Source organism: Lutra lutra, chromosome 17 (genome assembly GCF_902655055.1).
Source record: "Lutra lutra chromosome 17, mLutLut1.2, whole genome shotgun sequence".
In the NCBI taxonomy this organism is placed as follows: domain Eukaryota; kingdom Metazoa; phylum Chordata; class Mammalia; order Carnivora; family Mustelidae; genus Lutra; species Lutra lutra.
In genome coordinates this window covers 57,275,691-57,284,827 of record NC_062294.1, presented here as the reverse complement: position 1 = coordinate 57,284,827, position 9,137 = coordinate 57,275,691, and positions in this window count along the sequence as shown.

The window sequence follows — 9,137 nt, the reverse complement described above, 5'->3', positions numbered from 1 at the left end:
GCCCGCCCGCCTCCGCATACCAGCGCACTCACCGGGCACAGCCCCACCTCCCTGGCCCCTGGGCGGGGCTGGCACAGACACCGGGTTGGGGTGGGGGGGGGACTGGAATGGCCTGCGGGGAGCCAGGAGCTGTGACGGTGTCTGTCATAACACTAGCTCAAGGACAGCAAGCCGTCGGGTGTCATGCTCGGCCAGAGACGCAGAACCTACGTCTCAGAAAGCCTCTTCCACTTGCCCTTATACCTCTGGGAGGTCAGAGGTTTGAGTTGCACCTGTTTGCAGTTCGAGAGGGGGTCATCAGTGTGGGAGGGTGGCATTTGAACCCGGGGCTGCCTTTCTGTCTCCAAGACCGGTGTCTGTCCCGGCCCGGTGCGCACCTCCTGTCCATGGTTCCTGCCTCTTCTTCTGGAAACTAGCGCCCCCCCGCCCCGCCCAGGAACCCCTCTAATCATGGCAACTAAGACTCAGCGCCCCACCTGGCTCCAAGTACTTCTCAAACGCTAACGAGCTCCTCAGGCTTGAAATCTGCTTTCCAGAACTTCCTCAGTGCCACGGTCCTTGCCGACCACGTTATCCACGACATTTCTTCCCCAAATCCCTTGAGGTGAGGTTGGGGGTCTCCACTTCACAGATGAAGAAACTGATTCCCACACGGGCCCTACACTTGCAGGGAGTGGGTGAGAACAGAGCTGGGAGAGCAGGACGGGCGGGCATGCCCCTTTCAGCCTATCACTTTATCAAGGATCCCCACCTGGGGATCATTCCTGGCGTCCTCCAGGCTCACACCTGAACTTGGAGAGCCTCCCACCTGGCCCCTGCTCCCTTCCTCCCCTCCTTCTCCTGTCAAAGCAGGGAGCCCGAAGAAACCTAGCTCAGCTCACACCACTCCTTGCTGCTGTTCCCTCAGGGGCTCCCCGTTTCTCTGCAAGGCCTGACCTCCTCTGGGCCTCCATGCCTCCTTTCCAGCACACTGCGTCCTTGCTGCTCCTTGAACACTGAGAGCCCGCCCTGCCTCAGGGCCTTTGCACTCGCTGTGCCCTCTGCATGGAATGCTTATTCCCCCGTACCCTCCTATTCCTCATGGTCTCTCCCTGCTCCCTAATTAATTTCTCGCCAAATCGTTCCCTACCTTTTAACATACTGTGTTACCTGATCGTTTCGGTTATTTTATGTTTCCCTGTTAGAATGTAAGCTTCAGGAGGACACAGACTCCTCTGTGTTCGGCCCTGCGCTCTATGTGCCGCACACTGTAAGGGCTGAAGAGACATCTGCGTCCGCATGCATTATGCTCCACTGTTTGCTTCAGTGCGTGGAGCCCACAGGCTCTGCAGAGTGAGGCCGGAAACCAGAGAAAGCACCCCTTTGTCCTGGGCTGGGGGCATGAAAGAACAGAGGTAACGAGAGACCATCGTGTGGGGCAGGGTGATGGCAGGGAGCCCAGGTGGGTGTGGGTTCAGGTCCTGACTTAATCCCTATGCAGGGGTGCTTCCGTCTTCTGAGCACACTGTGTGTGTGTGTGTGTGTGTACGCGTATGTACGTCTCATCCTCACAACATCCTGTGAAACGGGTTCCATTCCCTTTTACATGCGAGGAGGAGACACACACACATTGAGGAATTTGTCGCAATCACACGGCTCGTCCATGGTGGGGAAGCTGGAACCCAGGCCATGCAACTCCGACCCTGCGTCCTGTGGCCACCTCGTGACTCTGCCCTTTCTAGCTGTGTGACCCTAGGTAAATCGCTTAACCGCTCTGTGCCCCAGGCCCCCACCTGGAATGTGGGATGGCAACATTAGGAGGATTAAATGAGGTCACGGACAGCTCTCGGCGCCGTCCCGGCCAAAGAGGAGATGGTAGGTTGAGTATTCGCCACAGCAGAGATGGTGGCCTTTCTTTCCGGATCTGCTGTGATGGGATGCAAAGGGGCCTGCGGAAGCCCAGAGGAGGCTGCTAAGAGGTCAGGGCAGGCTTCCTGGAGGAGGAGGGGCAGCCGGAGCTGAACCTGAAGGGCCAGTTTGGCAGCTGGAGGTTGAGGGAGGAGTGTTGCAGGCCTTGGAACTGCCTGAGCCCGGGAGGGGAGGGCGGGCTGGCCAGTGGGTGTGCTCTCCCAGGAGCTGCAGGGAGAGACCCAGGGTCCTGCTCCGCTGTCTGCAACAGCTGTCATTCTGGCTTCCTGTCACGTTCATGCCACAAGTACTTTCTGCACTTGGCCCGGCCAGGGTTGGGGTCTGCAGAGAGGAGCAGACCCCTTAACTCTGACAGGCAGCTAGGGCTGGGGTTGGTGCCCACTGGCATGGAAGACCGAGGCTCAGAGTGCAGAGGCCACTAACCCAAGGTCACAGTAGCCCTGGGCTAGGGGACAAAATGCAGATCTGACCAGAGACCAGGCCCTTTCTTCATGTGCAAATGGAGAAAACTATCCTCAAATAGGCATTCGGTGGGAGTCAGGAGCCAGGACTCCCAGGTCTGAGGGAGGAGGGGGCTGGGGTCTAGACTCCTGGGTCTGAGGGACGAGGGACTGGGCGTCTAGACTCCTGGGTCTGAGGGAGGAGGGGACTGGGAGGTTTTGGACTCCTGGGTCTGAGGGAGGAAGGTTCTGGGAGCCTGGACTCCTGGGTCTGAGGGAGGAGGAGCTGGGGGTCTGGACTCCTGGGTCTGAGGGAGGAGGGCAGGTCAGGGACAGGTGCCCCAGTCCCCGCCTCCAGGTGCTCCGAAGGCTGAAGCAGCCGGTGAGATGGTGAGACCGAAACCAGAGCCTCCACCCTAGTTCGGGGCCCAGGGCTCCTTCCTCCTTCTGTGGCCACAAACGCGGCCCTCCCTTTCTTCAAAACATAGCGAGTGGCTCCCAGATACCAGCGGAGCTCCCAGCCCAGCACAGTCTGACTCAGTGAGTCCGGGGCAGAGGCAGCGAACCCCGGTCTTAGAGACTCACCATGGGAACAGCCACCTGAGAACCCTTTCCAACCCCTTGTCTGCCCACAGAGTCAGTGCCTTTCATTAAGTGAGCTCTAGGACTCTGTGGGTGTGTTTGCTTCTGTCCCTAAACTGGGATAGCTTTGTCACTGGGGACTAGATTGCTCATTGTCTGGGTTGGGGGCACCGAGGCAGCACACAGAATTCCCCACAGGGGCTTGATCCGCTGAGATCCCCTGGGTGTCATGTCTACAACCACCCCATCTCTTTCCTCCTGCTCCTCTCCCAACACACACGCCTGTCCCCACTCCCCAGCCGTTGGGTTTGCTGATGAACTCCTAGGATGGGACTCGGGGGTGGGCGGGCATAGTCACAAGAAATAGGTATGGCAGGTTTTTGGCAGATATAAGTAAGGTGGGGCTGGGTCTCCGAGAGATGTGTGTATTTACATGTGCGTCAATGAACTTAATCATTCAATGAATGGTTCCTGAGACCCAATCTGTGTCCCACTCTTTGCGCTCAAGAAGAGTCTAACTGGATGTCCAGTTAAGTGCTGACTGGACAGGGTTCTGAAGGATGAATAGGAGTTTCCCAAGGACAATGTGGCAAGGGATGACACTAAGCTTGAGAGTGGTATAAGCAAAGTCCCAAAGTCATGCAGTAGCAAAGACTTACGCACCTACTTTGTGCCAAGCATTGCTGAGTGCTGGACGGACGAAAGCCCTGCCCTGTGTTATTGTCACCCTCATGGGTGTGGTGGGAGACAGAAGGTAAACAGGGAGGCACATACATGAGGAAGACTTTTGGATTGTGCTAAGTGCCGTGGAACCTAGAACACAGGTGAAGAGATGGAGTGAATGGGGGCAGGCAGGTGCGGTCGCTTTGTGGGGGGCGCAGTCAGGGCGGGCCTCCATGAGGAGGTGGCATCTGAGCTTTGACCTGGATTTCGAGAATGAGTCAGGAATGCAGAGAAGGTTCCAGGCAGAGGGAATACCTTGGGAGGCTGGCAGGTGAAGTCTGTCAGGGTGTGTTTGGCCAGAGCACAGGAGACCCAGACACTTGGCTACCAGGACCATTAAGGTGACAACTACGAAATAGCGCCAACAAGAGGTGGCCAAAGTCCAATGCGGATGGGGTCGTCCCAGGCGGCGCAGACTCGGGGCTGCCCTCAATGGGCGGTGGTGGCGTCTGCTCAGGCAGTGCAGAAGCCCAGAGGAAGGGTGAGGTGTTTCCCCCGCAGATCCTGGAATGGGCCCGCCCCAGACCAGCGCTGCGGCCCAGGGAGGGTGGGTCTGGGAAGCCTTTGGGGCTGGCGGGGGAGGAGAGTGGGGGAGGGAGCCTGGCGGCGGGGCTGTTTGTTCTCTGGGAGGGATGGCGGGTGGGTCAGTCTCCTGAAACTGGGGAAGCCTGGACCCTAGGCTGGCAGGATTGGGCTGGGCCCCAGGGTGGGGGGGAGGGGCAGCGACTGGAAGGGGCTCCAGCGGACTTGGGTTTAGGTTCTGGGTTGGAGCAGGTGACTCTCAGTTTATTCGGAGCTCTTCCTCTAAAACAAGCATAAATCCTAGTACCTGCTGTAGGGCCAGTAGGAGATGAGGTGTGGGAAGGAACGAACAGTGCTTAGAATGGCTCTAGGTGCAGCCTCCATGGAAAATAGCCAGAGCAATGGACCAAGAGCTCCATGACCCAGCGACACGCAGGAACAAGGGATAGCTCTGCACGCAGCTCTGCCTTCCAGGGCCCCCAGGTCCCAGCTTCTAGGGATGTCTGCTTATCAGACATCCATGCATCCATCCAACCAATGTTTATTAAGCATCTACTCTACACCAGACACTGTTCTGGGGACCAGGGAACTCAGCCCCAAACCTGCCCTTGTGGAGTTTATATTCTGGTGGAAAAGAAATTAAAAAAAAGTAAACTGTTTTTTTTTTTTTTAAAGATTTTATTTATTTATTTGTCATAGAGAAGGAGCGAGAGTGAGCACAGGCAGACAGAGTGGCAGGGAGAGGGAGAAGCAGGCTCGCTGCCAAGCAAGGAGCCCGATGTGGGACTCGATCCCAGGACGCTGGGATCATGACCTGAGCCGAAGGCAGCTGCTTAACGAACTGAGCCACCCAGGCGTCCCTTTTCTTTTTTTTTCTTTTTTTTTTTTTTTTTAAAGATTTTATTTATTTATTTGACAGACAGAGATCACAAGTAGGCAGAGAGGCAGGCAGAGAGAGGAGAAAGCAGGCTCCCCGCTGAGCAGAGAGCCCGATGTGGGGCTCGATCCCAGGACCCTGGGATCATGACCTGAGCCGAAGGCAGAGGCTTTAACCCACTGAGCCACCCAGGCGCCCCAAAAAAGTAAACTGTTTAGAACGTCCAATGGCAACAGTGCCGCGGAGGGTCCAGAAGGTGTTTGAGGGGGTTCTACTGAAAAGCCATAATGTGGTTGGGATGATACTGAGTGAAGACCTGGAGGGAGTTAGGTGGGGGATACCTGGGGAAGGATCTCCAGGCAGGGGCAACAGCCAGTGCAAAGGTCCTGTGGCTCATGAGATCTTCACAGCATATTCACAGCAAGGCCAGCATATCTGCCGCACAGTGGCTGAGGGCAGAGGGGTGGAACATGAAATCAGAGAGATTATGAGAGCAGATCGTGGGTTCCCAGGGTCACTATAAGCATCAGAGAGAATGAGAAGACTATAGAAGTATTTTGGTCAAGTTTTTTTTTAATTGACATAAATTAATCTTAGAGTGAATAATGCAGTAGCATTTAGTACGTTTTCATTGTGCCACCACCCACCTGCATCTAGTTCTGAAGCACTTTGCAGCCCAAAATAAAGCCCTGAACCTATTAGCAGCTACTCCCCATTCCTCCGTCTCTGAACCCCTGGAAAACATTAATTTGCTCTTTGTACCTGCGGATTGGCCAATCTGGACATTTCATATAAATACAACCATACACTACATGATCTCACGGTGGGTTTGAGGTTCATATATGTATTGTTCAAGTGCTGGAATAATTTCAGACTTACAGAAAAGCTGCAAAATAATACATAGAACTCCCTATACTACACCCAGAATCCCCAGAGCTTAACAATGAACATACACGTGCTTATCATTTCTATCTCCCTGTCTCTTTCTCTCTCACACACATTTTTTCCCTGAACAATTTAAGAGTCACTTCCAGACCTAATATTCTTATGCCCCTAAAAATTTTTATTTTTTTAAAATATTTTATTTATCTATTTGTCAGGGGGGAGCACACAAAGGGGGAACAGCAGAGTGAGAGAGAGAAGCAGATTTTCCACTGAGCAGGGAGACAGATGATGCAGGACTCGATCCCAGGTCCCTGAGGTCACAACCTGAGCTGAAGGCAGACACTTACCTGACTGAGCCACCCAGGCGCCCCACCCCTGAAGACTTTAAATGTATTTTCTAAAAGAGCAGATAGATGGAGATTGAGACAGAATGATTGAGGGCCATAAGCCCCTGATGGGGAGAGCAGAGGGTTTTGTGGGAGAGGTCTCTCAGCACCCGGGACAGCACCAACGCTTATCAAGAATTCACCAACACAGACTATGATAAAGAGGAGCGTAGCCTACCTGGAGAGAGTTTCTAAACCCCGTGGGTGTGCCTGGGAATCAAGTGGGAGGTCCTCAGAGAGGAAGGAATTTGCACACATTGTTTCCTGTGTAATAGCTACATTAGCAGCCAGCAAGTTCTGGCACTTAATCTGTGTTAGGTCCTTCTTGTGAATGACTTTATATCAACCTTCCAGACTCTATAATGAGCTGGCAAACTACAGCCCATTGCTCCTTTTTGTAAATAAAGTTTTATTAGAACACATCCACTCTCATTTGTGTGCATCTTGTCTCTGGCGGCTTTCCTGCTCTAATGGCAGGATAGTTGCTGTAGGGACCGTAAGGCCATCAAGGACGAAATTATTTACTATCCTGTCCTTTGCAGAAAACCCCCTTGAGGTAGATGATAGAAGGGGAAAAAGGCTCAGAGAGGAAGGGCTTTACTCAAAATCGAGAGAACCGATGTCTGAACACAGAGTGCTCCTCTTCCCCCTCCCCTCTCAGACCTCCTTCTCCTCCTTAAGTACAGTACAAGACACATGACATAGAATTTACTATCTTAACCATTTTCAACTGTATGGTTCAGTGGCATTAAGCACATTCACGCTGTTGTGCAACCATCACCACTATCCACGTCCAGAACTCTTTCTGCAAACCTGACATTCTGTACCCACTACACCCTAACTCCCCACTTCCCCCCACCTGCCAGCCCCTTGCACCCACCATTCTACTTTCTGTCTCTAGGATTTTGTCTCCTCCAGGGACCTCAAACAAGCGGAATCATACGGCATTTGCATTTTTGTGACTGGCTTATGTCACGTGGCTTAACATCTTCATGCAGTGAGAAAAGGCACATGAACAAGGAAGTGAAAAACAGTGAAATCACCCATTTCTTTGCCTGGCAGAGACCCGGTGCCGAATATTATAGTTTTTTTTTCCCCTAAAAGTATGCACTGTAGTATAGACACTTAAAAAGAGAGAGAGAGAGAGAGAGACGGAGAATGAATCAGCCCATCTCTCCCCACCCCGTATTGGCGGTTAAGGAAGAAGTCATGTATGTTCTTAAACATTTGGGCCTGATAAAGCTGCAGACAGAGTCTGTCTGGAACCACATACAGAGGAATTAATTTTACTGTTAGTATCGGAGGGACCATGATTCTGCCTTGTTGCCAGCGTGTAGTTCAATGTCTGGGACACAGTGGGTGCTCATGACATAGTTGTTGAAAGGAGTGTGGAAGTTGGAATAGTAGAGAGTAGACCCCTCTTCTATGGATAGGCATTGAGCTTAATTTTATTTGCTTCTGGCAATTTGAGGAATATTTTCCTAAGTGTCTTTCTTTCTGAATGACTACTCCCTTAGCATAAATTCTTACAAGGGGAATATATGCATGGATGTTAAAAAAAAAAAAAACTATTTATTTGACAAACACACAGAGGAACAGCAACAGAGGGAACACAGCAAGGGGAGTGGGAGAGGGAGAAGCAGGCTTCCTGCTGAGCAGGAAGCCCGACGTGGGACTCAATCCCAGAACCCTGGGATCATGACCCAAGCCAAAGGCAGATGCTCAACAACTGAGCCCCCCAGGTGCCCCCATGCACCAATGTTTTTTTTTTTTTAAAGATTTTATTTATTTATTTGACAGGGACAGATCACAAGTAGGCAGAGAGGCAGGCAGAGAGAGAGAGAGAGAGGGAAGCAGGCTCCCTGCTGAGCAGAGCGCCCGATGCGGGACTCGACCCCAGGACCCTGATATCATGACCTGAGCCGAAGGCAGCGGCTTAACCCACTGAGCCACCCAGGCGCCCCGCACAAATGGTTTTGACATGAATTGCTGAATGGCCTTTTAGGAGGCTTCCACCGGCGAGTAGGAGTCCCCACGTCACCACATCCTTGCCAACAGAGGCTGTTAGCATTGTTTTGACCTTGCCAATCTGATAGGCGAAAATACCATCTCATAATTACCCTAATGAGCATTTCTTTGATTCCTAGGAAGGCTGAATAGTTTCATGTGTGTGTTGACATCACTTCTTTGCAAATAGCCCATCATACCATTTGCCTATGCTCCCTTCTCTTGTTAGAGATTTGTAAGAGCTCTTTACGTATTAAGGATACTATCTCTTTGCCATTTGGTGGGTAAGAGGAGCCAGAAATTGAGAGAAGTGAAGCCACTGCTCAACACACACGTAAGAGGTAGAACAGGAATTTGAAACAAGATGTGTGTAGATCAACGTTTGCGGTTCATTACCTGCCTTCATGGCACCTTCCCCTTTCCCAGGCCTTGCTCCCTCCATGGCCAGAAGCCCTGAGTTCCCACAGTCTCCGAAAGGGGAGAGGCCTCTTGCCAAACCCAGTCACCTTTGCTACATCCCTAACAGCAAACCTGTTCTTTGGTTTGTTGTGTCAGTTAAATACTTGGCACATACATTGGAACTCACTAAATAGCAGCTGGTATTATTGCTTATTTTTTCTTTAAAATTTTCCCTTCAGTCACATCTCTTGCCAGCCGCCTCCCCATTCAAGCCAACCTCCTACCATCCCAAACACGTGTCCCTCCCCAAGCAACTTGCATCCTGATGCCTAGCCTTCGAATATGCTGTTACATCTGTCTAGTTGTCTCTCTCCACTCGGTCCACTTAAAGAACTCCTACTCATCCTT